Source organism: Triturus cristatus, chromosome 5_2 (genome assembly GCF_964204655.1).
Source record: "Triturus cristatus chromosome 5_2, aTriCri1.1, whole genome shotgun sequence".
NCBI classification, from domain to species: domain Eukaryota; kingdom Metazoa; phylum Chordata; class Amphibia; order Caudata; family Salamandridae; genus Triturus; species Triturus cristatus.
This window is the reverse complement of record NC_140588.1, coordinates 576,338,787-576,361,226: the sequence shown is the minus strand read 5'-3', so window position 1 is coordinate 576,361,226 and position 22,440 is coordinate 576,338,787. Positions and strand designations below refer to the sequence as shown.

The 22,440-nt window shown below is 53.3% G+C and overlaps 13 non-coding genes across 13 annotated transcripts; 4 read left to right on the top strand and 9 right to left on the bottom strand.

Annotated features, from left to right (window-relative positions):
• Window positions 1-2,111: 2,111 nt before the first annotated feature.
• On the bottom strand, window positions 2,112-2,194 carry TRNAL-UAA (transfer RNA leucine (anticodon UAA)). Its single transcript has one exon. It is a non-coding gene; the product is annotated as a tRNA-Leu (tRNA).
• Window positions 2,195-3,133: 939 nt separating this feature from the next.
• On the top strand, window positions 3,134-3,205 carry TRNAE-CUC (transfer RNA glutamic acid (anticodon CUC)). Its single transcript has one exon. It is a non-coding gene; the product is annotated as a tRNA-Glu (tRNA).
• Window positions 3,206-4,325: 1,120 nt separating this feature from the next.
• On the bottom strand, window positions 4,326-4,408 carry TRNAL-UAA (transfer RNA leucine (anticodon UAA)). The gene has a single exon. It is a non-coding gene; the product is annotated as a tRNA-Leu (tRNA).
• Window positions 4,409-6,551: 2,143 nt separating this feature from the next.
• TRNAL-UAA (transfer RNA leucine (anticodon UAA)) lies at window positions 6,552-6,634 on the bottom strand. The gene has a single exon. It is a non-coding gene; the product is annotated as a tRNA-Leu (tRNA).
• A 939-nt stretch (window positions 6,635-7,573) lies between these two features.
• On the top strand, window positions 7,574-7,645 carry TRNAE-CUC (transfer RNA glutamic acid (anticodon CUC)). The gene has a single exon. It is a non-coding gene; the product is annotated as a tRNA-Glu (tRNA).
• A 1,126-nt stretch (window positions 7,646-8,771) lies between these two features.
• On the bottom strand, window positions 8,772-8,854 carry TRNAL-UAA (transfer RNA leucine (anticodon UAA)). The gene has a single exon. It is a non-coding gene; the product is annotated as a tRNA-Leu (tRNA).
• Window positions 8,855-10,997: 2,143 nt separating this feature from the next.
• TRNAL-UAA (transfer RNA leucine (anticodon UAA)) lies at window positions 10,998-11,080 on the bottom strand. Its single transcript has one exon. It is a non-coding gene; the product is annotated as a tRNA-Leu (tRNA).
• A 2,143-nt stretch (window positions 11,081-13,223) lies between these two features.
• TRNAL-UAA (transfer RNA leucine (anticodon UAA)) lies at window positions 13,224-13,306 on the bottom strand. The gene has a single exon. It is a non-coding gene; the product is annotated as a tRNA-Leu (tRNA).
• A 939-nt stretch (window positions 13,307-14,245) lies between these two features.
• On the top strand, window positions 14,246-14,317 carry TRNAE-CUC (transfer RNA glutamic acid (anticodon CUC)). The gene has a single exon. It is a non-coding gene; the product is annotated as a tRNA-Glu (tRNA).
• A 1,120-nt stretch (window positions 14,318-15,437) lies between these two features.
• TRNAL-UAA (transfer RNA leucine (anticodon UAA)) lies at window positions 15,438-15,520 on the bottom strand. Its single transcript has one exon. It is a non-coding gene; the product is annotated as a tRNA-Leu (tRNA).
• Window positions 15,521-17,663: 2,143 nt separating this feature from the next.
• Window positions 17,664-17,746, bottom strand: TRNAL-UAA (transfer RNA leucine (anticodon UAA)). The gene has a single exon. It is a non-coding gene; the product is annotated as a tRNA-Leu (tRNA).
• Window positions 17,747-18,685: 939 nt separating this feature from the next.
• On the top strand, window positions 18,686-18,757 carry TRNAE-CUC (transfer RNA glutamic acid (anticodon CUC)). The gene has a single exon. It is a non-coding gene; the product is annotated as a tRNA-Glu (tRNA).
• A 1,120-nt stretch (window positions 18,758-19,877) lies between these two features.
• On the bottom strand, window positions 19,878-19,960 carry TRNAL-UAA (transfer RNA leucine (anticodon UAA)). Its single transcript has one exon. It is a non-coding gene; the product is annotated as a tRNA-Leu (tRNA).
• Between the last annotated feature and the right edge of the window lie 2,480 nt (window positions 19,961-22,440).

The window sequence follows — 22,440 nt, the reverse complement described above, 5'->3', positions numbered from 1 at the left end:
TTTCATGCTGGCTGCTCCAGCGCAGGCTGTCCAGCAAGAGGTGATTGCAGAGTAAAAAGGCTTTTGCAGGAGGATAAAGGTAATTGCTTATGACAAACACACTGTGTGACACCTAACTTTTCCCCACTCGTACTTTATGGGCAATCTATACAGTGGAGTTAGCTTAGTCACAATAAGGAAGTGAGCAAGGCAGGCTCACAAGAGCATCTCCTCCCTGGTGGTCTAGTGGCTAGGATTTGGCGCTTTCACCGCCGCGGCCCGGGTTCGATTCCCGGTCAGGGAAGATCTCTCTAAGACGTAGACGTGCGTAATTTGTCCACGCAGCTCAGCTTTTTTTAATCGAAGGTCCTTAAAAAGGCACCCCGACCTATAGACGAAAGCAGAGGAAAGGGGCTGGGTCCCCTGTGTCCCAGGTTGCTTTGCTCCCATTGCCCTCAGCCACCTTCATGCGCACGCAGTCCCCCACCCAGTCAGGTGCTCTATGTGGGCGTAAAGTGCAGTACCAGCTCATCAGAAAGGTAAATTGCTGGAAAACCCGGCTGCGATGTATACATCTACTTTGGAGCACTCTTCTCCCTTGCACTCTTGAATCGGTCATTCGCAATGTATTCTTCCAGCAAGCTGAATAACGAGGTAGGTGTGAGAAGGTGTACCAGCTGTCTTTGAGCTATCAGCGGCCACTAGGTGTCCCTCTTGTGATTTCCCGGGGATCCCGATTGTACAGGAATTCGTCGGTTCAGTAGCACGGGGGAGGGGATGGCCTGTGCTTGGAAGTGACAAACAGTCTGGTGGAATCATGAGTGTTTTTTCAAGTTCTGATTCATATTCGCTGTAGAATAAAATATGCTTTCAGCCCCCATGAGCTTTGTCACTAGGAGAGCAGTGTAGGAACTTTTGCAGTATGGCTGTGGGTTCCCTGGTGGTCTAGTGGTTAGGATTCGGCGCTCTCACCACCGCGGCCTGGGTTTGATTCCCGGTCAGGGAACAGTCCTTCTTCTGCCCTTGAATGCTTTTCCTTCCCGCAGGTCAGGGCTTCTCAAAATGAATTTGCTTTTCTGACAAACAGTTTGCCTAGCATCCCGCAATCTGGCTCCTAATTTGATTTTCGCAAGGTTCCCTTTGAGTTGCTTTCCTCGGCGGGAGGAAAATCTCTTGTGCAAGGCTCTTGAGGAAGTGAGATTCTGTATTCCGAGGTGCGCTTCTTTTCGTAGGCTTCTGACCACATGGTGTGCGGCAGGAAGTCATCTTTGACAGGGCCGCAGGCTTTATCTCCAAATGGCATCCCGGACGCACTGCAACCCACCTTTTTGCTGAAACGGAAGTCTGGTTCAGGGTAATAGAAAGCTGAGCTGCACGTACCGAAAGCAGCAGAGCCCAGCGGCGGAGAGGGTGTGGCCAGGGCTGTCTGATTTGCATAGTGACCAGTGGCATCTTGGGAATGTACAGGCTTTGGAGCTTAACGGGTGCTGCAGGGGTCTGCCTGGCCGGAGAAATGCCTGTCTGGCGCTCCCCTCAGGACACACGTGTCTTCCGTTCGAGCATGGAGGGTGAGGGACATGGGTCACCCTCATATACAGGGGTGTGGGCATGGGCAGGATGGGGCGTGGGGGACCCGTCAGGGCATTGCCCGTTTGGAAGCCCGTTCGGAAGGCAAGAGGAGGCGGAGGCGGAGGCGGGAATCTCTGCTCAATTTTTTCCCGAGGCCTGGGGACAAGCCTTTGCACATTTGATCCAGCCGGGCCTGCATCAGCAGATCCTGCTCCGATGGCAAGGGAGAGCCTGCAGGTGTAAATCAAAGAAAGGGGAGAAATCCGCAAGAGGCGGGTTAACAAATTCCACTGGCAGGCCCATGTTCCCCAGGAAGCAAGTACTTCCTCCTGCTCCCTTCAGTGGGAAAAGACATAGGAGGTGTATTTCTCTAAGCAGGGGCTCTGCGTAGGTGGCACTGCATTGCTTTGGGAAGCATCCATGCTAAGTGCAGAGTAGCAGCAGACCCCACAGCTGAGACGTGAATTGGGACTGTTAAGGAAGGGCACTGGGAGGGTGAGGAGGGCAGAGGAAAATGCTTTAAAAAAGCATCTGCAAGTTCCTACACACCCGCTGAAAACCCATACCAGGGATGGGGCTCGAACCCATGCGGACAACTGTCCATTGGATCTTAAGTCCAACGCCTTAACCACTCGGCCACCCTGGTGAGACCCTAGGCCCTGCCTTACTCAGCTCCCTTTTCATGCTGGCTGCTCCAGCGCAGGCTGTCCAGCAAGAGGTGATTGCAGAGTAAAAAGGCTTTTGCAGGAGGATAAAGGTAATTGCTTATGACAAACACACTGTGTGACACCTAACTTTTCCCCACTCGTACTTTATGGGCAATCTATACAGTGGAGTTAGCTTAGTCACAATAAGGAAGTGAGCAAGGCAGGCTCACAAGAGCATCTCCTCCCTGGTGGTCTAGTGGCTAGGATTCGGCGCTTTCACCGCCGCGGCCCGGGTTCGATTCCCGGTCAGGGAAGATCCCTCGTAGACGTGCGTAATTTGTCCACGCAGCTCAGCTTTTTTTAATCGAAGGTCCTTAAAAAGGCACCCTGACCTATAGACGAAAGCAGAGGAAAGGGGCTGGGTCCCCTGTGTCCCAGGTTGCTTTGCTCCCATTGCCCTCAGCCACCTTCATGCGCACGCAGTCCCCCACCCAGTCAGGTGCTCTATGTGGGCGTAAAGTGCAGTACCAGCTCATCAGAAAGGTAAATTGCTGGAAAACCCGGCTGCGATGTATACATCTACTTTGGAGCACTCTTCTCCCTTGCACTCTTGAATCGGTCATTCGCAATGTATTCTTCCAGCAAGCTGAATAACGAGGTAGGTGTGAGAAGGTGTACCAGCTGTCTTTGAGCTATCAGCGGCCACTAGGTGTCCCTCTTGTGATTTCCCGGGGATCCCGATTGTACAGGAATTCGTCGGTTCAGTAGCACGGGGGAGGGGATGGCCTGTGCTTGGAAGTGACAAACAGTCTGGTGGAATCATGAGTGTTTTTTCAAGTTCTGATTCATATTCGCTGTAGAATAAAATATGCTTTCAGCCCCCATGAGCTTTGTCACTAGGAGAGCAGTGTAGGAACTTTTGCTGTATGGCTGTGGGTTCCCTGGTGGTCTAGTGGTTAGGATTCGGCGCTCTCACCGCCGCGGCCCGGGTTCGATTCCCGGTCAGGGAACAGTCCTTCTTCTGCCCTTGAATGCTTTTCCTTCCCGCAGGTCAGGGCTTCTCAAAATGAATTTGCTTTTCTGACAAACAGTTTGCCTAGCATCCCGCAATCTGGCTCCTAATTTGATTTTCGCAAGGTTCCCTTTGAGTTGCTTTCCTCGGCGGGAGGAAAATCTCTTGTGCAAGGCTCTTGAGGAAGTGAGATTCTGTATTCCGAGGTGCGCTTCTTTTCGTAGGCTTCTGACCACATGGTGTGCGGCAGGAAGTCATCTTTGACAGGGCCGCAGGCTTTGTCTCCAAATGGCATCCCGGACCCACTGCAACCCACCTTTTTGCTGAAACGGAAGTCTGGTTCAGGGTAAGAAAAAGCTGAGCTGCACGTACCGAAAGCAGCAGAGCCCAGCGGCGGAGAGGGTGTGGCCAGGGCTGTCTGATTTGCATAGTGACCAGTGGCATCTTGGGAATGTACAGGCTTTGGAGCCTAACGGGTGCTGCAGGGGTCTGCCTGGCCGGAGAAATGCCTGTCTGGCGCTCCCCTCAGGACACACGTGTCTTCCGTTCGAGCATGGAGGGTGAGGGACATGGGTCACCCTCATATACAGGGGTGTGGGCATGGGCAGGATGGGGCGTGGGGGACCCGTCAGGGCATTGCCCGTTTGGAAGCCCGTTCGGAAGGCAAGAGGAGGCGGAGGTGGGAATCTCTGCTCAATTTTTTCCCGAGGCCTGGGGACAGGCCTTTGCACATTTGATCCAGCCGGGCCTGCATCAGCAGATCCTGCTCCGATGGCAAGGGAGAGCCTGCAGGTGTAAATCAAAGAAAGGGGAGAAATCCGCAAGAGGCGGGTTAACAAATTCCAGTGGCAGGCCCATGTTCCCCAGGAAGCAAGTACTTCCTCCTGCTCCCTTCAGTGGGAAAAGACATAGGAGGTGTATTGCTCTAAGCAGGGGCTCTGCGTAGGTGGCACTGCATTGCTTTGGGAAGCATCCATGCTAAGTGCAGAGTAGCAGCAGACCCCACAGCTGAGACGTGAATTGGGACTGTTAAGGAAGGGCACTGGGAGGGTGAGGAGGGCAGAGGAAAATGCTTTACAAAAGCATCTGCAAGTTCCTACACACCCGCTGAAAACCCATACCAGGGATGGGGCTCGAACCCATGCGGACAACTGTCCATTGGATCTTAAGTCCAACGCCTTAACCACTCGGCCACCCTGGTGAGACCCTAGGCCCTGCCTTACTCAGCTCCCTTTTCATGCTGGCTGCTCCAGCGCAGGCTGTCCAGCAAGAGGTGATTGCAGAGTAAAAAGGCTTTTGCAGGAGGATAAAGGTAATTGCTTATGACAAACACACTGTGTGACACCTAACTTTTCCCCACTCGTACTTTATGGGCAATCTATACAGTGGAGTTAGCTTAGTCACAATAAGGAAGTGAGCAAGGCAGGCTCACAAGAGCATCTCCTCCCTGGTGGTCTAGTGGCTAGGATTTGGCGCTTTCACCGCCGCGGCCCGGGTTCGATTCCCGGTCAGGGAAGATCTCTCTAAGACGTAGACGTGCGTAATTTGTCCACGCAGCTCAGCTTTTTTTAATCGAAGGTCCTTAAAAAGGCACCCCGACCTATAGACGAAAGCAGAGGAAAGGGGCTGGGTCCCCTGTGTCCCAGGTTGCTTTGCTCCCATTGCCCTCAGCCACCTTCATGCGCACGCAGTCCCCCACCCAGTCAGGTGCTCTATGTGGGCGTAAAGTGCAGTACCAGCTCATCAGAAAGGTAAATTGCTGGAAAACCCGGCTGCGATGTATACATCTACTTTGGAGCACTCTTCTCCCTTGCACTCTTGAATCGGTCATTCGCAATGTATTCTTCCAGCAAGCTGAATAACGAGGTAGGTGTGAGAAGGTGTACCAGCTGTCTTTGAGCTATCAGCGGCCACTAGGTGTCCCTCTTGTGATTTCCCGGGGATCCCGATTGTACAGGAATTCGTCGGTTCAGTAGCACGGGGGAGGGGATGGCCTGTGCTTGGAAGTGACAAACAGTCTGGTGGAATCATGAGTGTTTTTTCAAGTTCTGATTCATATTCGCTGTAGAATAAAATATGCTTTCAGCCCCCATGAGCTTTGTCACTAGGAGAGCAGTGTAGGAACTTTTGCAGTATGGCTGTGGGTTCCCTGGTGGTCTAGTGGTTATGATTCGGCGCTCTCACCACCGCATCCTGGGTTCGATTCCCGGTCAGAGAACAGTCCTTCTTCTGCCCTTGAATGCTTTTCCTTCCCGCAGGTCAGGGCTTCTCAAAATGAATTTGCTTTTCTGACAAACAGTTTGCCTAGCATCCCGCAATCTGGCTCCTAATTTGATTTTCGCAAGGTTCCCTTTGAGTTGCTTTCCTCGGCGGGAGGAAAATCTCTTGTGCAAGGCTCTTGAGGAAGTGAGATTCTGTATTCCGAGGTGCGCTTCTTTTCGTAGGCTTCTGACCACATGGTGTGCGGCAGGAAGTCATCTTTGACAGGGCCGCAGGCTTTATCTCCAAATGGCATCCCGGACGCACTGCAACCCACCTTTTTGCTGAAACGGAAGTCTGGTTCAGGGTAATAGAAAGCTGAGCTGCACGTACCGAAAGCAGCAGAGCCCAGCGGCGGAGAGGGTGTGGCCAGGGCTGTCTGATTTGCATAGTGACCAGTGGCATCTTGGGAATGTACAGGCTTTGGAGCTTAACGGGTGCTGCAGGGGTCTGCCTGGCCGGAGAAATGCCTGTCTGGCGCTCCCCTCAGGACACACGTGTCTTCCGTTCGAGCATGGAGGGTGAGGGACATGGGTCACCCTCATATACAGGGGTGTGGGCATGGGCAGGATGGGGCGTGGGGGACCCGTCAGGGCATTGCCCGTTTGGAAGCCCGTTCGGAAGGCAAGAGGAGGCGGAGGCGGAGGCGGGAATCTCTGCTCAATTTTTTCCCGAGGCCTGGGGACAAGCCTTTGCACATTTGATCCAGCCGGGCCTGCATCAGCAGATCCTGCTCCGATGGCAAGGGAGAGCCTGCAGGTGTAAATCAAAGAAAGGGGAGAAATCCGCAAGAGGCGGGTTAACAAATTCCACTGGCATGCCCATGTTCCCCAGGAAGCAAGTACTTCCTCCTGCTCCCTTCAGTGGGAAAAGACATAGGAGGTGTATTTCTCTAAGCAGGGGCTCTGCGTAGGTGGCACTGCATTGCTTTGGGAAGCATCCATGCTAAGTGCAGAGTAGCAGCAGACCCCACAGCTGAGACGTGAATTGGGACTGTTAAGGAAGGGCACTGGGAGGGTGAGGAGGGCAGAGGAAAATGCTTTAAAAAAGCATCTGCAAGTTCCTACACACCCGCTGAAAACCCATACCAGGGATGGGGCTCGAACCCATGCGGACAACTGTCCATTGGATCTTAAGTCCAACGCCTTAACCACTCGGCCACCCTGGTGAGACCCTAGGCCCTGCCTTACTCAGCTCCCTTTTCATGCTGGCTGCTCCAGCGCAGGCTGTCCAGCAAGAGGTGATTGCAGAGTAAAAAGGCTTTTGCAGGAGGATAAAGGTAATTGCTTATGACAAACACACTGTGTGACACCTAACTTTTCCCCACTCGTACTTTATGGGCAATCTATACAGTGGAGTTAGCTTAGTCACAATAAGGAAGTGAGCAAGGCAGGCTCACAAGAGCATCTCCTCCCTGGTGGTCTAGTGGCTAGGATTCGGCGCTTTCACCGCCGCGGCCCGGGTTCGATTCCCGGTCAGGGAAGATCCCTCGTAGACGTGCGTAATTTGTCCACGCAGCTCAGCTTTTTTTAATCGAAGGTCCTTAAAAAGGCACCCTGACCTATAGACGAAAGCAGAGGAAAGGGGCTGGGTCCCCTGTGTCCCAGGTTGCTTTGCTCCCATTGCCCTCAGCCACCTTCATGCGCACGCAGTCCCCCACCCAGTCAGGTGCTCTATGTGGGCGTAAAGTGCAGTACCAGCTCATCAGAAAGGTAAATTGCTGGAAAACCCGGCTGCGATGTATACATCTACTTTGGAGCACTCTTCTCCCTTGCACTCTTGAATCGGTCATTCGCAATGTATTCTTCCAGCAAGCTGAATAACGAGGTAGGTGTGAGAAGGTGTACCAGCTGTCTTTGAGCTATCAGCGGCCACTAGGTGTCCCTCTTGTGATTTCCCGGGGATCCCGATTGTACAGGAATTCGTCGGTTCAGTAGCACGGGGGAGGGGATGGCCTGTGCTTGGAAGTGACAAACAGTCTGGTGGAATCATGAGTGTTTTTTCAAGTTCTGATTCATATTCGCTGTAGAATAAAATATGCTTTCAGCCCCCATGAGCTTTGTCACTAGGAGAGCAGTGTAGGAACTTTTGCTGTATGGCTGTGGGTTCCCTGGTGGTCTAGTGGTTAGGATTCGGCGCTCTCACCGCCGCGGCCCGGGTTCGATTCCCGGTCAGGGAACAGTCCTTCTTCTGCCCTTGAATGCTTTTCCTTCCCGCAGGTCAGGGCTTCTCAAAATGAATTTGCTTTTCTGACAAACAGTTTGCCTAGCATCCCGCAATCTGGCTCCTAATTTGATTTTCGCAAGGTTCCCTTTGAGTTGCTTTCCTCGGCGGGAGGAAAATCTCTTGTGCAAGGCTCTTGAGGAAGTGAGATTCTGTATTCCGAGGTGCGCTTCTTTTCGTAGGCTTCTGACCACATGGTGTGCGGCAGGAAGTCATCTTTGACAGGGCCGCAGGCTTTGTCTCCAAATGGCATCCCGGACCCACTGCAACCCACCTTTTTGCTGAAACGGAAGTCTGGTTCAGGGTAAGAAAAAGCTGAGCTGCACGTACCGAAAGCAGCAGAGCCCAGCGGCGGAGAGGGTGTGGCCAGGGCTGTCTGATTTGCATAGTGACCAGTGGCATCTTGGGAATGTACAGGCTTTGGAGCCTAACGGGTGCTGCAGGGGTCTGCCTGGCCGGAGAAATGCCTGTCTGGCGCTCCCCTCAGGACACACGTGTCTTCCGTTCGAGCATGGAGGGTGAGGGACATGGGTCACCCTCATATACAGGGGTGTGGGCATGGGCAGGATGGGGCGTGGGGGACCCGTCAGGGCATTGCCCGTTTGGAAGCCCGTTCGGAAGGCAAGAGGAGGCGGAGGCGGAGGCGGGAATCTCTGCTCAATTTTTTCCCGAGGCCTGGGGACAAGCCTTTGCACATTTGATCCAGCCGGGCCTGCATCAGCAGATCCTGCTCCGATGGCAAGGGAGAGCCTGCAGGTGTAAATCAAAGAAAGGGGAGAAATCCGCAAGAGGCGGGTTAACAAATTCCAGTGGCAGGCCCATGTTCCCCAGGAAGCAAGTACTTCCTCCTGCTCCCTTCAGTGGGAAAAGACATAGGAGGTGTATTTCTCTAAGCAGGGGCTCTGCGTAGGTGGCACTGCATTGCTTTGGGAAGCATCCATGCTAAGTGCAGAGTAGCAGCAGACCCCACAGCTGAGACGTGAATTGGGACTGTTAAGGAAGGGCACTGGGAGGGTGAGGAGGGCAGAGGAAAATGCTTTAAAAAAGCATCTGCAAGTTCCTACACACCCGCTGAAAACCCATACCAGGGATGGGGCTCGAACCCATGCGGACAACTGTCCATTGGATCTTAAGTCCAACGCCTTAACCACTCGGCCACCCTGGTGAGACCCTAGGCCCTGCCTTACTCAGCTCCCTTTTCATGCTGGCTGCTCCAGCGCAGGCTGTCCAGCAAGAGGTGATTGCAGAGTAAAAAGGCTTTTGCAGGAGGATAAAGGTAATTGCTTATGACAAACACACTGTGTGACACCTAACTTTTCCCCACTCGTACTTTATGGGCAATCTATACAGTGGAGTTAGCTTAGTCACAATAAGGAAGTGAGCAAGGCAGGCTCACAAGAGCATCTCCTCCCTGGTGGTCAAGTGGCTAGGATTCGGCGCTTTCACCGCCGCGGCCCGGGTTCGATTCCCGGTCAGGGAAGATCCCTCTAAGACGTAGACGTGCGTAATTTGTCCACGCAGCTCAGCTTTTTTTAATCGAAGGTCCTTAAAAAGGCACCCCGACCTATAGACGAAAGCAGAGGAAAGGGGCTGGGTCCCCTGTGTCCCAGGTTGCTTTGCTCCCATTGCCCTCAGCCACCTTCATGCGCACGCAGTCCCCCACCCAGTCAGGTGCTCTATGTGGGCGTAAAGTGCAGTACCAGCTCATCAGAAAGGTAAATTGCTGGAAAACCCGGCTGCGATGTATACATCTACTTTGGAGCACTCTTCTCCCTTGCACTCTTGAATCGGTCATTCGCAATGTATTCTTCCAGCAAGCTGAATAACGAGGTAGGTGTGAGAAGGTGTACCAGCTGTCTTTGAGCTATCAGCGGCCACTAGGTGTCCCTCTTGTGATTTCCCGGGGATCCCGATTGTACAGGAATTCGTCGGTTCAGTAGCACGGGGGAGGGGATGGCCTGTGCTTGGAAGTGACAAACAGTCTGGTGGAATCATGAGTGTTTTTTCAAGTTCTGATTCATATTCGCTGTAGAATAAAATATGCTTTCAGCCCCCATGAGCTTTGTCACTAGGAGAGCAGTGTAGGAACTTTTGCTGTATGGCTGTGGGTTCCCTGGTGGTCTAGTGGTTAGGATTCGGCGCTCTCACCGCCGCGGCCCAGGTTCGATTCCCGGTCAGGGAACAGTCCTTCTTCTGCCCTTGAATGCTTTTCCTTCCCGCAGGTCAGGGCTTCTCAAAATGAATTTGCTTTTCTGACAAACAGTTTGCCTAGCATCCCGCAATCTGGCTCCTAATTTGATTTTCGCAAGGTTCCCTTTGAGTTGCTTTCCTCGGCGGGAGGAAAATCTCTTGTGCAAGGCTCTTGAGGAAGTGAGATTCTGTATTCCGAGGTGCGCTTCTTTTCGTAGGCTTCTGACCACATGGTGTGCGGCAGGAAGTCATCTTTGACAGGGCCGCAGGCTTTGTCTCCAAATGGCATCCCGGACCCACTGCAACCCACCTTTTTGCTGAAACGGAAGTCTGGTTCAGGGTAAGAAAAAGCTGAGCTGCACGTACCGAAAGCAGCAGAGCCCAGCGGCGGAGAGTGTGTGGCCAGGGCTGTCTGATTTGCATAGTGACCAGTGGCATCTTGGGAATGTACAGGCTTTGGAGCCTAACGGGTGCTGCAGGGGTCTGCCTGGCCGGAGAAATGCCTGTCTGGCGCTCCCCTCAGGACACACGTGTCTTCCGTTCGAGCATGGAGGGTGAGGGACATGGGTCACCCTCATATACAGGGGTGTGGGCATGGGCAGGATGGGGCGTGGGGGACCCGTCAGGGCATTGCCCGTTTGGAAGCCCGTTTGGAAGGCAAGAGGAGGCGGAGGCGGAGGCGGGAATCTCTGCTCAATTTTTTCCCGAGGCCTGGGGACAAGCCTTTGCACATTTGATCCAGCCGGGCCTGCATCAGCAGATCCTGCTCCGATGGCAAGGGAGAGCCTGCAGGTGTAAATCAAAGAAAGGGGAGAAATCCGCAAGAGGCGGGTTAACAAATTCCAGTGGCAGGCCCATGTTCCCCAGGAAGCAAGTACTTCCTCCTGCTCCCTTCAGTGGGAAAAGACATAGGAGGTGTATTTCTCTAAGCAGGGGCTCTGCGTAGGTGGCACTGCATTGCTTTGGGAAGCATCCATGCTAAGTGCAGAGTAGCAGCAGACCCAACAGCTGAGACGTGAATTGGGACTGTTAAGGAAGGGCACTGGGAGGGTGAGGAGGGCAGAGGAAAATGCTTTAAAAAAGCATCTGCAAGTTCCTACACACCCGCTGAAAACCCATACCAGGGATGGGGCTCGAACCCATGCGGACAACTGTCCATTGGATCTTAAGTCCAACGCCTTAACCACTCGGCCACCCTGGTGAGACCCTAGGCCCTGCCTTACTCAGCTCCCTTTTCATGCTGGCTGCTCCAGCGCAGGCTGTCCAGCAAGAGGTGATTGCAGAGTAAAAAGGCTTTTGCAGGAGGATAAAGGTAATTGCTTATGACAAACACACTGTGTGACACCTAACTTTTCCCCACTCGTACTTTATGGGCAATCTATACAGTGGAGTTAGCTTAGTCACAATAAGGAAGTGAGCAAGGCAGGCTCACAAGAGCATCTCCTCCCTGGTGGTCTAGTGGCTAGGATTTGGCGCTTTCACCGCCGCGGCCCGGGTTCGATTCCCGGTCAGGGAAGATCTCTCTAAGACGTAGACGTGCGTAATTTGTCCACGCAGCTCAGCTTTTTTTAATCGAAGGTCCTTAAAAAGGCACCCCGACCTATAGACGAAAGCAGAGGAAAGGGGCTGGGTCCCCTGTGTCCCAGGTTGCTTTGCTCCCATTGCCCTCAGCCACCTTCATGCGCACGCAGTCCCCCACCCAGTCAGGTGCTCTATGTGGGCGTAAAGTGCAGTACCAGCTCATCAGAAAGGTAAATTGCTGGAAAACCCGGCTGCGATGTATACATCTACTTTGGAGCACTCTTCTCCCTTGCACTCTTGAATCGGTCATTCGCAATGTATTCTTCCAGCAAGCTGAATAACGAGGTAGGTGTGAGAAGGTGTACCAGCTGTCTTTGAGCTATCAGCGGCCACTAGGTGTCCCTCTTGTGATTTCCCGGGGATCCCGATTGTACAGGAATTCGTCGGTTCAGTAGCACGGGGGAGGGGATGGCCTGTGCTTGGAAGTGACAAACAGTCTGGTGGAATCATGAGTGTTTTTTCAAGTTCTGATTCATATTCGCTGTAGAATAAAATATGCTTTCAGCCCCCATGAGCTTTGTCACTAGGAGAGCAGTGTAGGAACTTTTGCAGTATGGCTGTGGGTTCCCTGGTGGTCTAGTGGTTAGGATTCGGCGCTCTCACCACCGCGGCCTGGGTTCGATTCCCGGTCAGGGAACAGTCCTTCTTCTGCCCTTGAATGCTTTTCCTTCCCGCAGGTCAGGGCTTCTCAAAATGAATTTGCTTTTCTGACAAACAGTTTGCCTAGCATCCCGCAATCTGGCTCCTAATTTGATTTTCGCAAGGTTCCCTTTGAGTTGCTTTCCTCGGCGGGAGGAAAATCTCTTGTGCAAGGCTCTTGAGGAAGTGAGATTCTGTATTCCGAGGTGCGCTTCTTTTCGTAGGCTTCTGACCACATGGTGTGCGGCAGGAAGTCTTCTTTGACAGGGCCGCAGGCTTTATCTCCAAATGGCATCCCGGACGCACTGCAACCCACCTTTTTGCTGAAACGGAAGTCTGGTTCAGGGTAATAGAAAGCTGAGCTGCACGTACCGAAAGCAGCAGAGCCCAGCGGCGGAGAGGGTGTGGCCAGGGCTGTCTGATTTGCATAGTGACCAGTGGCATCTTGGGAATGTACAGGCTTTGGAGCTTAACGGGTGCTGCAGGGGTCTGCCTGGCCGGAGAAATGCCTGTCTGGCGCTCCCCTCAGGACACACGTGTCTTCCGTTCGAGCATGGAGGGTGAGGGACATGGGTCACCCTCATATACAGGGGTGTGGGCATGGGCAGGATGGGGCGTGGGGGACCCGTCAGGGCATTGCCCGTTTGGAAGCCCGTTCGGAAGGCAAGAGGAGGCGGAGGCGGAGGCGGGAATCTCTGCTCAATTTTTTCCCGAGGCCTGGGGACAAGCCTTTGCACATTTGATCCAGCCGGGCCTGCATCAGCAGATCCTGCTCCGATGGCAAGGGAGAGCCTGCAGGTGTAAATCAAAGAAAGGGGAGAAATCCGCAAGAGGCGGGTTAACAAATTCCACTGGCAGGCCCATGTTCCCCAGGAAGCAAGTACTTCCTCCTGCTCCCTTCAGTGGGAAAAGACATAGGAGGTGTATTTCTCTAAGCAGGGGCTCTGCGTAGGTGGCACTGCATTGCTTTGGGAAGCATCCATGCTAAGTGCAGAGTAGCAGCAGACCCCACAGCTGAGACGTGAATTGGGACTGTTAAGGAAGGGCACTGGGAGGGTGAGGAGGGCAGAGGAAAATGCTTTAAAAAAGCATCTGCAAGTTCCTACACACCCGCTGAAAACCCATACCAGGGATGGGGCTCGAACCCATGCGGACAACTGTCCATTGGATCTTAAGTCCAACGCCTTAACCACTCGGCCACCCTGGTGAGACCCTAGGCCCTGCCTTACTCAGCTCCCTTTTCATGCTGGCTGCTCCAGCGCAGGCTGTCCAGCAAGAGGTGATTGCAGAGTAAAAAGGCTTTTGCAGGAGGATAAAGGTAATTGCTTATGACAAACACACTGTGTGACACCTAACTTTTCCCCACTCGTACTTTATGGGCAATCTATACAGTGGAGTTAGCTTAGTCACAATAAGGAAGTGAGCAAGGCAGGCTCACAAGAGCATCTCCTCCCTGGTGGTCTAGTGGCTAGGATTCGGCGCTTTCACCGCCGCGGCCCGGGTTCGATTCCCGGTCAGGGAAGATCCCTCGTAGACGTGCGTAATTTGTCCACGCAGCTCAGCTTTTTTTAATCGAAGGTCCTTAAAAAGGCACCCTGACCTATAGACGAAAGCAGAGGAAAGGGGCTGGGTCCCCTGTGTCCCAGGTTGCTTTGCTCCCATTGCCCTCAGCCACCTTCATGCGCACGCAGTCCCCCACCCAGTCAGGTGCTCTATGTGGGCGTAAAGTGCAGTACCAGCTCATCAGAAAGGTAAATTGCTGGAAAACCCGGCTGCGATGTATACATCTACTTTGGAGCACTCTTCTCCCTTGCACTCTTGAATCGGTCATTCGCAATGTATTCTTCCAGCAAGCTGAATAACGAGGTAGGTGTGAGAAGGTGTACCAGCTGTCTTTGAGCTATCAGCGGCCACTAGGTGTCCCTCTTGTGATTTCCCGGGGATCCCGATTGTACAGGAATTCGTCGGTTCAGTAGCACGGGGGAGGGGATGGCCTGTGCTTGGAAGTGACAAACAGTCTGGTGGAATCATGAGTGTTTTTTCAAGTTCTGATTCATATTCGCTGTAGAATAAAATATGCTTTCAGCCCCCATGAGCTTTGTCACTAGGAGAGCAGTGTAGGAACTTTTGCTGTATGGCTGTGGGTTCCCTGGTGGTCTAGTGGTTAGGATTCGGCGCTCTCACCGCCGCGGCCCGGGTTCGATTCCCGGTCAGGGAACAGTCCTTCTTCTGCCCTTGAATGCTTTTCCTTCCCGCAGGTCAGGGCTTCTCAAAATGAATTTGCTTTTCTGACAAACAGTTTGCCTAGCATCCCGCAATCTGGCTCCTAATTTGATTTTCGCAAGGTTCCCTTTGAGTTGCTTTCCTCGGCGGGAGGAAAATCTCTTGTGCAAGGCTCTTGAGGAAGTGAGATTCTGTATTCCGAGGTGCGCTTCTTTTCGTAGGCTTCTGACCACATGGTGTGCGGCAGGAAGTCATCTTTGACAGGGCCGCAGGCTTTGTCTCCAAATGGCATCCCGGACCCACTGCAACCCACCTTTTTGCTGAAACGGAAGTCTGGTTCAGGGTAAGAAAAAGCTGAGCTGCACGTACCGAAAGCAGCAGAGCCCAGCGGCGGAGAGGGTGTGGCCAGGGCTGTCTGATTTGCATAGTGACCAGTGGCATCTTGGGAATGTACAGGCTTTGGAGCCTAACGGGTGCTGCAGGGGTCTGCCTGGCCGGAGAAATGCCTGTCTGGCGCTCCCTTCAGGACACACGTGTCTTTCGTTCGAGCATGGAGGGTGAGGGACATGGGTCACCCTCATATACAGGGGTGTGGGCATGGGCAGGATGGGGCGTGGGGGACCCGTCAGGGCATTGCCCGTTTGGAAGCCCGTTCGGAAGGCAAGAGGAGGCGGAGGTGGGAATCTCTGCTCAATTTTTTCCCGAGGCCTGGGGACAAGCCTTTGCACATTTGATCCTGCAGGGCCTGCATCAGCAGATCCTGCTCCGATGGCAAGGGAGAGCCTGCAGGTGTAAATCAAAGAAAGGGGAGAAATCCGCAAGAGGCGGGTTAACAAATTCCAGTGGCAGGCCCATGTTCCCCAGGAAGCAAGTACTTCCTCCTGCTCCCTTCAGTGGGAAAAGACATAGGAGGTGTATTTCTCTAAGCAGGGGCTCTGCGTAGGTGGCACTGCATTGCTTTGGGAAGCATCCATGCTAAGTGCAGAGTAGCAGCAGACCCCACAGCTGAGACGTGAATTGGGACTGTTAAGGAAGGGCACTGGGAGGGTGAGGAGGGCAGAGGAAAATGCTTATCAAAAGCATCTGCAAGTTCCTACACACCCGCTGAAAACCCATACCAGGGATGGGGCTCGAACCCATGCGGACAACTGTCCATTGGATCTTAAGTCCAACGCCTTAACCACTCGGCCACCCTGGTGAGACCCTAGGCCCTGCCTTACTCAGCTCCCTTTTCATGCTGGCTGCTCCAGCGCAGGCTGTCCAGCAAGAGGTGATTGCAGAGTAAAAAGGCTTTTGCAGGAGGATAAAGGTAATTGCTTATGACAAACACACTGTGTGACACCTAACTTTTCCCCACTCGTACTTTATGGGCAATCTATACAGTGGAGTTAGCTTAGTCACAATAAGGAAGTGAGCAAGGCAGGCTCACAAGAGCATCTCCTCCCTGGTGGTCTAGTGGCTAGGATTTGGCGCTTTCACCGCCGCGGCCCGGGTTCGATTCCCGGTCAGGGAAGATCTCTCTAAGACGTAGACGTGCGTAATTTGTCCACGCAGCTCAGCTTTTTTTAATCGAAGGTCCTTAAAAAGGCACCCCGACCTATAGACGAAAGCAGAGGAAAGGGGCTGGGTCCCCTGTGTCCCAGGTTGCTTTGCTCCCATTGCCCTCAGCCACCTTCATGCGCACGCAGTCCCCCACCCAGTCAGGTGCTCTATGTGGGCGTAAAGTGCAGTACCAGCTCATCAGAAAGGTAAATTGCTGGAAAACCCGGCTGCGATGTATACATCTACTTTGGAGCACTCTTCTCCCTTGCACTCTTGAATCGGTCATTCGCAATGTATTCTTCCAGCAAGCTGAATAACGAGGTAGGTGTGAGAAGGTGTACCAGCTGTCTTTGAGCTATCAGCGGCCACTAGGTGTCCCTCTTGTGATTTCCCGGGGATCCCGATTGTACAGGAATTCGTCGGTTCAGTAGCACGGGGGAGGGGATGGCCTGTGCTTGGAAGTGACAAACAGTCTGGTGGAATCATGAGTGTTTTTTCAAGTTCTGATTCATATTCGCTGTAGAATAAAATATGCTTTCAGCCCCCATGAGCTTTGTCACTAGGAGAGCAGTGTAGGAACTTTTGCAGTATGGCTGTGGGTTCCCTGGTGGTCTAGTGGTTAGGATTCGGCGCTCTCACCACCGCGGCCTGGGTTCGATTCCCGGTCAGGGAACAGTCCTTCTTCTGCCCTTGAATGCTTTTCCTTCCCGCAGGTCAGGGCTTCTCAAAATGAATTTGCTTTTCTGACAAACAGTTTGCCTAGCATCCCGCAATCTGGCTCCTAATTTGATTTTCGCAAGGTTCCCTTTGAGTTGCTTTCCTCGGCGGGAGGAAAATCTCTTGTGCAAGGCTCTTGAGGAAGTGAGATTCTGTATTCCGAGGTGCGCTTCTTTTCGTAGGCTTCTGACCACATGGTGTGCGGCAGGAAGTCATCTTTGACAGGGCCGCAGGCTTTATCTCCAAATGGCATCCCGGACGCACTGCAACCCACCTTTTTGCTGAAACGGAAGTCTGGTTCAGGGTAATAGAAAGCTGAGCTGCACGTACCGAAAGCAGCAGAGCCCAGCGGCGGAGAGGGTGTGGCCAGGGCTGTCTGATTTGCATAGTGACCAGTGGCATCTTGGGAATGTACAGGCTTTGGAGCTTAACGGGTGCTGCAGGGGTCTGCCTGGCCGGAGAAATGCCTGTCTGGCGCTCCCCTCAGGACACACGTGTCTTCCGTTCGAGCATGGAGGGTGAGGGACATGGGTCACCCTCATATACAGGGGTGTGGGCATGGGCAGGATGGGGCGTGGGGGACCCGTCAGGGCATTGCCCGTTTGGAAGCCCGTTCGGAAGGCAAGAGGAGGCGGAGGCGGAGGCGGGAATCTCTGCTCAATTTTTTCCCGAGGCCTGGGGACAAGCCTTTGCACATTTGATCCAGCCGGGCCTGCATCAGCAGATCCTGCTCCGATGGCAAGGGAGAGCCTGCAGGTGTAAATCAAAGAAAGGGGAGAAATCCGCAAGAGGCGGGTTAACAAATTCCACTGGCAGGCCCATGTTCCCCAGGAAGCAAGTACTTCCTCCTGCTCCCTTCAGTGGGAAAAGACATAGGAGGTGTATTTCTCTAAGCAGGGGCTCTGCGTAGGTGGCACTGCATTGCTTTGGGAAGCATCCATGCTAAGTGCAGAGTAGCAGCAGACCCCACAGCTGAGACGTGAATTGGGACTGTTAAGGAAGGGCACTGGGAGGGTGAGGAGGGCAGAGGAAAATGCTTTAAAAAAGCATCTGCAAGTTCCTACACACCCGCTGAAAACCCATACCAGGGATGGGGCTCGAACCCATGCGGACAACTGTCCATTGGATCTTAAGTCCAACGCCTTAACCACTCGGCCACCCTGGTGAGACCCTAGGCCCTGCCTTACTCAGCTCCCTTTTCATGCTGGCTGCTCCAGCGCAGGCTGTCCAGCAAGAGGTGATTGCAGAGTAAAAAGGCTTTTGCAGGAGGATAAAGGTAATTGCTTATGACAAACACACTGTGTGACACCTAACTTTTCCCCACTCGTACTTTATGGGCAATCTATACAGTGGAGTTAGCTTAGTCACAATAAGGAAGTGAGCAAGGCAGGCTCACAAGAGCATCTCCTCCCTGGTGGTCTAGTGGCTAGGATTCGGCGCTTTCACCGCCGCGGCCCGGGTTCGATTCCCGGTCAGGGAAGATCCCTCGTAGACGTGCGTAATTTGTCCACGCAGCTCAGCTTTTTTTAATCGAAGGTCCTTAAAAAGGCACCCTGACCTATAGACGAAAGCAGAGGAAAGGGGCTGGGTCCCCTGTGTCCCAGGTTGCTTTGCTCCCATTGCCCTCAGCCACCTTCATGCGCACGCAGTCCCCCACCCAGTCAGGTGCTCTATGTGGGCGTAAAGTGCAGTACCAGCTCATCAGAAAGGTAAATTGCTGGAAAACCCGGCTGCGATGTATACATCTACTTTGGAGCACTCTTCTCCCTTGCACTCTTGAATCGGTCATTCGCAATGTATTCTTCCAGCAAGCTGAATAACGAGGTAGGTGTGAGAAGGTGTACCAGCTGTCTTTGAGCTATCAGCGGCCACTAGGTGTCCCTCTTGTGATTTCCCGGGGATCCCGATTGTACAGGAATTCGTCGGTTCAGTAGCACGGGGGAGGGGATGGCCTGTGCTTGGAAGTGACAAACAGTCTGGTGGAATCATGAGTGTTTTTTCAAGTTCTGATTCATATTCGCTGTAGAATAAAATATGCTTTCAGCCCCCATGAGCTTTGTCACTAGGAGAGCAGTGTAGGAACTTTTGCTGTATGGCTGTGGGTTCCCTGGTGGTCTAGTGGTTAGGATTCGGCGCTCTCACCGCCGCGGCCCGGGTTCGATTCCCGGTCAGGGAACAGTCCTTCTTCTGCCCTTGAATGCTTTTCCTTCCCGCAGGTCAGGGCTTCTCAAAATGAATTTGCTTTTCTGACAAACAGTTTGCCTAGCATCCCGCAATCTGGCTCCTAATTTGATTTTCGCAAGGTTCCCTTTGAGTTGCTTTCCTCGGCGGGAGGAAAATCTCTTGTGCAAGGCTCTTGAGGAAGTGAGATTCTGTATTCCGAGGTGCGCTTCTTTTCGTAGGCTTCTGACCACATGGTGTGCGGCAGGAAGTCATCTTTGACAGGGCCGCAGGCTTTGTCTCCAAATGGCATCCCGGACCCACTGCAACCCACCTTTTTGCTGAAACGGAAGTCTGGTTCAGGGTAAGAAAAAGCTGAGCTGCACGTACCGAAAGCAGCAGAGCCCAGCGGCGGAGAGGGTGTGGCCAGGGCTGTCTGATTTGCATAGTGACCAGTGGCATCTTGGGAATGTACAGGCTTTGGAGCCTAACGGGTGCTGCAGGGGTCTGCCTGGCCGGAGAAATGCCTGTCTGGCGCTCCCCTCAGGACACACGTGTCTTCCGTTCGAGCATGGAGGGTGAGGGACATGGGTCACCCTCATATACAGGGGTGTGGGCATGGGCAGGATGGGGCGTGGGGGACCCGTCAGGGCATTGCCCGTTTGGAAGCCCGTTCGGAAGGCAAGAGGAGGCGGAGGTGGGAATCTCTGCTCAATTTTTTCCCGAGGCCTGGGGACAGGCCTTTGCACATTTGATCCAGCCGGGCCTGCATCAGCAGATCCTGCTCCGATGGCAAGGGAGAGCCTGCAGGTGTAAATCAAAGAAAGGGGAGAAATCCGCAAGAGGCGGGTTAACAAATTCCAGTGGCAGGCCCATGTTCCCCAGGAAGCAAGTACTTCCTCCTGCTCCCTTCAGTGGGAAAAGACATAGGAGGTGTATTGCTCTAAGCAGGGGCTCTGCGTAGGTGGCACTGCATTGCTTTGGGAAGCATCCATGCTAAGTGCAGAGTAGCAGCAGACCCCACAGCTGAGACGTGAATTGGGACTGTTAAGGAAGGGCACTGGGAGGGTGAGGAGGGCAGAGGAAAATGCTTTACAAAAGCATCTGCAAGTTCCTACACACCCGCTGAAAACCCATACCAGGGATGGGGCTCGAACCCATGCGGACAACTGTCCATTGGATCTTAAGTCCAACGCCTTAACCACTCGGCCACCCTGGTGAGACCCTAGGCCCTGCCTTACTCAGCTCCCTTTTCATGCTGGCTGCTCCAGCGCAGGCTGTCCAGCAAGAGGTGATTGCAGAGTAAAAAGGCTTTTGCAGGAGGATAAAGGTAATTGCTTATGACAAACACACTGTGTGACACCTAACTTTTCCCCACTCGTACTTTATGGGCAATCTATACAGTGGAGTTAGCTTAGTCACAATAAGGAAGTGAGCAAGGCAGGCTCACAAGAGCATCTCCTCCCTGGTGGTCTAGTGGCTAGGATTTGGCGCTTTCACCGCCGCGGCCCGGGTTCGATTCCCGGTCAGGGAAGATCTCTCTAAGACGTAGACGTGCGTAATTTGTCCACGCAGCTCAGCTTTTTTTAATCGAAGGTCCTTAAAAAGGCACCCCGACCTATAGACGAAAGCAGAGGAAAGGGGCTGGGTCCCCTGTGTCCCAGGTTGCTTTGCTCCCATTGCCCTCAGCCACCTTCATGCGCACGCAGTCCCCCACCCAGTCAGGTGCTCTATGTGGGCGTAAAGTGCAGTACCAGCTCATCAGAAAGGTAAATTGCTGGAAAACCCGGCTGCGATGTATACATCTACTTTGGAGCACTCTTCTCCCTTGCACTCTTGAATCGGTCATTCGCAATGTATTCTTCCAGCAAGCTGAATAACGAGGTAGGTGTGAGAAGGTGTACCAGCTGTCTTTGAGCTATCAGCGGCCACTAGGTGTCCCTCTTGTGATTTCCCGGGGATCCCGATTGTACAGGAATTCGTCGGTTCAGTAGCACGGGGGAGGGGATGGCCTGTGCTTGGAAGTGACAAACAGTCTGGTGGAATCATGAGTGTTTTTTCAAGTTCTGATTCATATTCGCTGTAGAATAAAATATGCTTTCAGCCCCCATGAGCTTTGTCACTAGGAGAGCAGTGTAGGAACTTTTGCAGTATGGCTGTGGGTTCCCTGGTGGTCTAGTGGTTAGGATTCGGCGCTCTCACCACCGCGGCCTGGGTTCGATTCCCGGTCAGGGAACAGTCCTTCTTCTGCCCTTGAATGCTTTTCCTTCCCGCAGGTCAGGGCTTCTCAAAATGAATTTGCTTTTCTGACAAACAGTTTGCCTAGCATCCCGCAATCTGGCTCCTAATTTGATTTTCGCAAGGTTCCCTTTGAGTTGCTTTCCTCGGCGGGAGGAAAATCTCTTGTGCAAGGCTCTTGAGGAAGTGAGATTCTGTATTCCGAGGTGCGCTTCTTTTCGTAGGCTTCTGACCACATGGTGTGCGGCAGGAAGTCATCTTTGACAGGGCCGCAGGCTTTATCTCCAAATGGCATCCCGGACGCACTGCAACCCACCTTTTTGCTGAAACGGAAGTCTGGTTCAGGGTAATAGAAAGCTGAGCTGCACGTACCGAAAGCAGCAGAGCCCAGCGGCGGAGAGGGTGTGGCCAGGGCTGTCTGATTTGCATAGTGACCAGTGGCATCTTGGGAATGTACAGGCTTTGGAGCTTAACGGGTGCTGCAGGGGTCTGCCTGGCCGGAGAAATGCCTGTCTGGCGCTCCCCTCAGGACACACGTGTCTTCCGTTCGAGCATGGAGGGTGAGGGACATGGGTCACCCTCATATACAGGGGTGTGGGCATGGGCAGGATGGGGCGTGGGGGACCCGTCAGGGCATTGCCCGTTTGGAAGCCCGTTCGGAAGGCAAGAGGAGGCGGAGGCGGAGGCGGGAATCTCTGCTCAATTTTTTCCCGAGGCCTGGGGACAAGCCTTTGCACATTTGATCCAGCCGGGCCTGCATCAGCAGATCCTGCTCCGATGGCAAGGGAGAGCCTGCAGGTGTAAATCAAAGAAAGGGGAGAAATCCGCAAGAGGCGGGTTAACAAATTCCACTGGCAGGCCCATGTTCCCCAGGAAGCAAGTACTTCCTCCTGCTCCCTTCAGTGGGAAAAGACATAGGAGGTGTATTTCTCTAAGCAGGGGCTCTGCGTAGGTGGCACTGCATTGCTTTGGGAAGCATCCATGCTAAGTGCAGAGTAGCAGCAGACCCCACAGCTGAGACGTGAATTGGGACTGTTAAGGAAGGGCACTGGGAGGGTGAGGAGGGCAGAGGAAAATGCTTTAAAAAAGCATCTGCAAGTTCCTACACACCCGCTGAAAACCCATACCAGGGATGGGGCTCGAACCCATGCGGACAACTGTCCATTGGATCTTAAATCCAACGCCTTAGCCACTCGGCCACCCTGGTGAGACCCTAGGCCCTGCCTTACTCAGCTCCCTTTTCATGCTGGCTGCTCCAGCGCAGGCTGTCCAGCAAGAGGTGATTGCAGAGTAAAAAGGCTTTTGCAGGAGGATAAAGGTAATTGCTTATGACAAACACACTGTGTGACACCTAACTTTTCCCCACTCGTACTTTATGGGCAATCTATACAGTGGAGTTAGCTTAGTCACAATAAGGAAGTGAGCAAGGCAGGCTCACAAGAGCATCTCCTCCCTGGTGGT